The sequence below is a fragment of the Oratosquilla oratoria genome, chromosome 7 (genome assembly GCF_046742065.1).
Source record: "Oratosquilla oratoria isolate Oo_2021 chromosome 7, ASM4674206v1, whole genome shotgun sequence".
In the NCBI taxonomy this organism is placed as follows: Eukaryota; Metazoa; Arthropoda; class Malacostraca; order Stomatopoda; family Squillidae; genus Oratosquilla; species Oratosquilla oratoria.
This window is the reverse complement of record NC_134783.1, coordinates 77,958,487-77,965,986: the sequence shown is the minus strand read 5'-3', so window position 1 is coordinate 77,965,986 and position 7,500 is coordinate 77,958,487.

Genomic DNA, 7,500 nt, shown 5'->3' with positions numbered 1-7,500 from the left:
TTAGGTATCTGACATGAAAAAGACATAAAGACAATCCTCCCTTCAACAAGAACTTCATCCCAATCCGAAAAACTTGAGACCGCTAGTCCGGAAAAGTTAACTCAAATTTGGGTTTAACTTTTCCTTTCTCTTTTGTTTGATCTTTCTCTTTTTCAACCTATTACTCCCGTTCTTATTTATTTTTGCTACCTTGCTACTAAATATGAATATCTCGATTCACGAGGAGCAAATACTTTTTATTCTTATTTCTTTTTTAATTCAGCAATTGGAATTAACACCCACTTTTTTCATTAGGATTGTATATGTGTGTGTGTATTTACACACAGCTTCTGACCCAGGACAGTGGACAAAATGCAGGGATGACCCATCATCCAGGAGGATCCAAGGTAAGAGGTAGGGAAGGAGTGGATGGGAGTGGAGTATGTTCGGGATAGAATCGGAGGGAATGCTTTTTATGTCTGTTTTTTGGCTACCTCCCTTGTATGGGGGAAAAAACCTTTGGTATATGTATGTACGTATGTATGTATGTATGTATGTATGTATGTATGTATGTATGTATGTATGTATGTATGTATGTATGTATGTATGTATGTATGTATGTATGTATGTATGTATGTATATATGTACGTATGTATGCATGTATGTATGTATGTATGTATGTATGTATGTATGTATGTATGTATGTATGTATGTATGTATGTGTGTATGTATGTATATGCACATGTATACATATACATATATATACATATATATATATATTTATATATATATATATATATATATATTTATATTATTTGGATGATGGAGAACATAAACACAGAGGAAGGCTCGGAGCCCTAAACACTCTAACGTCTCGTTCGCTTACAACTTCTTCAGAGAATTCTACGCGAACGAAACGTTAGAGTGTTTATGGTTCTGAGCCTTCCCCTGTGTTTATGTTCTCCATCATCCAAATAATTTGTCTAAAATACTTATCAATATTTATATATACATATATATATATACATACATATATATATATATATACTGTATATATATATATATATATATACAAAGTAGACCACTTGGAAATAGAAACTAACGAAGCAGAGCGCTTTCGTATATACGAAAGCGCTCTGCTTCGTTAGTTTCTTTTTCCAAGTGGTCTACTTTGCATAAGTGAACACACGTACCCGTGTTCTTATTAGCATATATATATATGTATATATATATATATATATATATATATATATATGTGTGTGTGTGTGTGTGTGTGTGTGTGTGTGTGTGTGTGTGTGTGTGTGTGTGTGTGTGTGTGTGTGTGTGTGTGTGTGTGTGTGTGTGTGTGTGTGTGTGTGTGTGTGTGTGTGTGTGTGTGTGTGTGTGTGTGTGTGTGTAAAACCTGTGGAAGGTTACACCTGTGGCAGATTTACGGGATGGGGATGTAATTCCCTATGGGGAGACTCCCCAGGTGCTTCCTTAAAAGGAGAGTCTCTCCTCTGTCTCTCTGGTGTATGGTGACGCAGTCACCGCATATATATGTGAATATGCCTATCTTTGCATATTTGGTGTAGATTAACATTTAGATTTACACAATACTATTTGTGTGTTAGTTGCATTGTAATGTATTTAGTATTAGTGAATGTGTCATGAAACGGTGTGTAGTTTGCAGTTAAAGTTGTATAGTTTGATATGTATAGGGAAATGGTTAATGACCTATCGGGCAGCACTATGTACTTGTTTCGCTAACTTTCCGTTGGGCGGTGGTGTGATGTGTGTTGTATGTTTGAGTCAGGTGCTTACGATTTGGAAATGTGAAGGTCAGCAAGATTGGAGGTATTACAAAGGGTTAGTGCCTTTTGGGCGCCTTGCATACATGTGAATCTCGTGTCAGGCATGTGATATATCGTAGTTGTTAGTAATGGTATATGGAGACATCAACTCCCCGACCTCTTTGAGGTGTGATCTCGTACCTCGGGTTAAAGTTGAGACGGTGTTGTTTTGGCGTACAATTGCAAAGGAAATATGATAATGAGTCATGTCGCTAGTGGGAGATATTGCTTTGTAAAAAGTATTATTGGCTTGAATGAATTCTACTAAAGGGATGGGGTTTACGTATATTATCATATCCTGGAATGTATTCAGTAATCTATGGTAAAATGTGTCATTGCACTAAAATATATATATAACTTTGATTGTCAGTATCAATTCTCTTTTCAATGAGAATTTATGGGAATATGTCTGTCACTGTAGCTCTGAATCTCTCTTCAACGAGATGTTTAGTTTCGTTTTCACTGTGATTCATATGAGAAATGGGTAGTACTTATACTGGATACCAGTTTAATGAACGTAAGAAATCCTAAAAATCAGTATTTGTTAGTTTGCCTGTGTTATTTGTTATTCTAAGAGTATGTTTGTTGTAACATATTTAAGATATAAGGGCATATATGGGAGAATATTTGGCATAGAATTTCTACTTAATTCACATATTTCCGTAAAGAGAGGAGTATTCTCTTGTGTCAACAAGAACTTTACACTATGTCAGTTTTGTACACTTCACTGTAGTATCTTTTCTGTGAGATTTCACAGTTTCATGTAGTATGGGACATATAGATATCAGTATGTGTGTGTGTATGTGATATAAATTTTCTTATCTTGCATAATGTTCAGTTGGACTATAGTGTAGGAGTTTGAGAATATTTTAATGGATTGATCTATTCATTTATGTAAAGATATTATCTAGAATTATTTTTTGTTGTCTCTGTGAGAGATATTTAACATTCATCCTAATTTTGCATAAAACTAATTGGGCTATTTGTTATCATATATCTCTATTGAATAATTGGCAGGACACAATTTTGTTCGTTTATTTATCTATTTATCTATCTGTTCATTATTTTTTCAATGTGTGATAAATTGATGTTGCTTATATTTGTTTCGTGGGTGTCATGTCGAGGTTTTGTGAATAATTATTGGCTATATTCTGTGGGAAATTGTATTTTTTGTAAGGTAAGTTGCTGTTTCTATCATTACTCTTGTAATCTGATAATGGGATTCTGTGAGCATCGTATTAGGCTCAATGAAGTTGGATGAGTTTGAAACAATGTATGTTTGAGACAATTATTTTGTATGTAAATACTACGGTTGGTGTATGGGTTTTGATTATTGTTTACGGTGTGGAATAATGATTGAGGTGCGTTTTTCTTGAGTTTTGTGTGAGGTCTTTCTGTTGGTTGGGTTTGTCAGAGTTATATTGTATTAGAGATGAGTTGGTAAGGTGAGAGTATTTTATTTGTTTAGGTGAAATGCATGGAAGTTTGTGCAAATTAACTTTGAGTTTAAACTAATGTATATTGCAGATGGTTCTATTATATTTGCAATTAATTAGTATATTTTTGAGGTTGATATTGAAATGTGATTGTTCATGTAACGCAATCTTTGTGAATGCATGTGATGCTTCTTAGTAGTAATGGTGTGAAGGAAGGTAAAGGAGTTTTTTTTTATAGATGGAATAGGTTTGGTAAGTAATGGATCGTTAGTACCATGTTTACCTTTTGAAACGCACGACGTCTTGCGTCTCGTGGGAGGAATATTTAGTGATAATGCATGGTTGGTGCTAAATGTGTTGACTTGTTCATTGTGGGATTTTGTCGTTGTGTTTTCCTTGGTGTTTGATTCGTTTATTTTATCATGTGTTAGCTTTCGGTGGCTGCCTGTGAGTCTGCCTTAGTGTAGGTGGGGCTGGGGGTGTGGGTGGAATTTGCTGAGTTGTATATATTTGCTTAGTGTGTTAGTTTGAATTAGTCTAAAGTTAATGTGATATTGAATTATTATATATGGGTTAACAAGGATATTGAGTGTCTAAAAGCATATGATGAAAGGGTTAACAGTACGGTTAGTGTGTCTTAGTATTACGTTTTGCACCTGAGAGGTGTTTACTAATGAGAGTTTAGATAAAGTACCTGACTGCGATCCGATTTACAGAGGGGATGAAGAAAGTAGTCTATCTAATATCAGCATTAGTAAAGAAGAAGTAGTCAAGCAGATTGACAGACTTAAAGCTACAAAATCTCCGGGTCCAGACGAAATTTTTCCAAGAATACTTAAGAAGTGTAAATTTGAAATCTGAGACCAGTTAACTGAAATATTCAATAAATCGGTAGACACTGGTTTTATGCCAACTGCTTGGAGGCAGGCAAACGTTGTTCCTGTTTTTAAGAAGGGAGATAGATCGTCCATATGTAACTACAGGCCAATCAGTTTGACATCGGTTATAGGAAAAATGATTGAATCAATTATAGTAAATAGACTCAGAGAACACATCGAAGGGCATAATTCAATTCGTGATTCACAGCATGGTTTCTCCAAGGGTAATTCATGTGTGACTAATCTATCCTTTTACACTAAAGTATATAAAGCGTCAGATAACAATGAAAATTACGATGATATTTACATTGACTTTAGCAAAGCGTTCGACAAGGCGGCTCACCAGAGACTTCTAAATAAAATCAAAGCCCATGGCATAGGAGGAAAAGTGTTAGAATGGATTAGAGCTTGGATTAGTAACAGAAAACAGCGGGTCACCATAAATGGAATAAAATCTAGGTGGGGCAATGTTATTAGCGGGGTCCCCCAGGGCTCGGTTTTGGGTCCCTTGTTGTTCATTATGTACATAAATGACTTAGACGATGGGATATATAGTGATGTTAGTAAGTTTGGGGACGACACTAAAACAGAACGCCTAATTAGGTCAAGAGACGACGCAGAGATTCTGCAGGATGATCTTAATAAATTGTTAACATGATCGGAGAAATGACAAATGAACTTCAATATCTCTAAGTGTAGCGTTTTAAACGTTGGGCTATACAACCCCAAAAATAGATACATCTTAGATAACACGTTTTTAGAAAAATCTGAGTGCGAGAGGGACTTGGGAGTTCTGGTGAGTCCGGACCTTAAAACCAGGAAGCAGTGCATTAGCGCCAGAAATAAAGCTAACAGTGCATTAGGTTTCATTGCTAGGACGGTAATGAATAGAAGTGCAGAGGTAATTATTAAACTCTATCTAGCAATAGGTAGACCCATTCTTGACTATGCGGTACAGTTTTGGTCTCCGTCCTACAGAATGGACATAAATTCACTAGAATCAGTACAGAGAAGAATAACCAAAATGATACATGGACTCAGAAATTTGCCTTACGAAGAGAGGCTTAGGCACCTAAACTTACACTATCTGGAAAGACGCAGAGTGCGGGGTGATCTAATAGAAGTGTTCAAGTGGATCAAAGGCTATAACAAGAGAGATGCAAACAAGGTCATCATAATATAACAACAGGGCAGGACTCGCAGTAATGGGTATAAACTGGACAAATTTAGATTTAAGAAGGAAACAGGCAAGAATTGGTTTACTAATAGGGTGGTCGATGAATGGAATAAACTTAGTAACCATGTAGTAAGCGCTGAAATTATCAGTTGTTTTAAGAATCGATTAGACAACTTTATGGATGGGACGACAGGTGGTGATGGATACGGAGCTGCCTAGTGTAGGCCTTATGGTCTCTTGCAGTCTACTTTATTCTTATGTTCTTATGTTATGTTCTTATTGTCTTTAATGTTTAATAGAATGCGTTACAAAAATATATTGCTTATAAAAATATACTGGGAAATGTTTGGTATGTAATTATTGACTTCTATATTTCTGAGCATTTATATATTTACATAGTGTATGGTATTATGTATAGAATACTATCTCTATTTTTATACTAAGATTTTGTCTATTAGTATTTAATCGTTTGTTTGTATATAGCTGTTGACTGAGTTGATGCATAAAACCTATACTTTTTATGTACTACGTGTTTATCTATTATTATTTGTTTATTTGTCAGTATATAGCTGTTGGCTGATATTTACAGTTATTTTGGTAGATCTATGTGGATTTGAGAATTTGGTTGTGGATTCATTTTTGCGTGTATTATTTACTTTACGTCTATGAATGTCAATTCTGTTAAGCGCTTCAGTTATGTTGATATGAATATTTGGCATTGAAATATGTGAATATTTATCACTTTGTCTTTCTACGTTGGCTCTTTTTAATGCCTCAGGTAATAAGTGTTTTTCATATATGTGATGTACTTATTTATTTCCTAATTGAATTATGTGTTTATTTGTGCATTCGATGTTTGTTAAGTATATTTGTTATAGATTGTATATTTCAAATGCTATATTTGTGTATACTTATTATTGGATCTATCTGCTGGATCATGTGTGTAACTATTCTTCCAGTATCTATTAGTCCTTAGATATCTTAGTAGTGTAAGCATATGTAAAAAATGGGAATTAGGGTACTTTACGTAGTGAAGTTTGAGGGCTTCGCACTGTGGATAGCTGAGGTCTGCTAGATGGTAACTCAGTAGGCGGAGGGAGGAGGTGGGCGGACAAGGCTGGTTGGAGAACGTGGCCGGATTCCTGGTGGCCACGTTCAACGGCGGTGGAGGGAGGGATGGAGGTGTAGAATTTAGTAGAGAGTCGAAGTTGGCCTCTGTGACCGATGCAAAGTCCCTGGTCCTTTCCGTGGGTCTCGGTGGTGGAGAGGGGGTGGAGGGTCGGTTCTCGTCAGGCTTCGTACGTTAAGAGCTAGAAATTTTAAAGAAAATTAGTAGTTGTATATTATTTGGTACTCACGGTGGCTGGTGAGGTCAGCTGTGGCGCTGGAGTGGGTAGAGGTGATATCGTCGCTTAGAGAGGACGGTTGCGGAGGGGTGGTGTGTAGAGTACAGGATGTGTCACTCGGGAGGTGTGCTGAATGAAGTCGCTAGGAACTGCAGACCTTGAAATCAGCGCGCTGGCCCTGGGCCCCTCGTGACTTATTGGAGTCGCGTGGCTTCGTTCTAGAAGTAGGAGAACGAGTAAGATTTTAAGTAGTATCATTTACGGAGTGGGCGCGCGAAAATACCTCGCGATGCGTTAGATGAGGTTGCGTGCTGGATGGCTGCCTTAAATGCTGTGTAGGCACGTGGGAAGGTGGGTGGTGAACTCGAAGTAGGTGCGCAGGACTGAATGAAGTCTTGTGGGCAGTTTCCTTGGTTCTTCTGAGTCTGGGTTGGATTACGGTGGTATGATTGAAATCTTGAAGCTTGATTGTTGATACTGGGCTTTGATGCATTGCACAGGGCGTTCTTGTGACTTGATTGGAGTTTGATACGGTAATACGTTTAGTTTTGTCTTGAGATTGCGTTGCTGGGAATCACTGCTCTGGGGTGACAATTCTAGTCGTGGACTAGGGGCCTCCTTCGGAGACTTTTGTAGACGGCTGTTCTCTCTTCGGAGGCGTAAGGAGGGGTAACGGACTGCTACAACCGCTACCGCCAGGTATGTAACCTGTGAAAGGTAACACTGGCGGTTTTAGTCGAATACGGACGGTCTCTCTCTGGACGGCGTCGAGGACCACCGTCTACCACTAGTTGTATAACCTGTGAAAGGTTACACTGGCAGTCTTAGTCGTGTACGGGTGGTCTCTCTTCG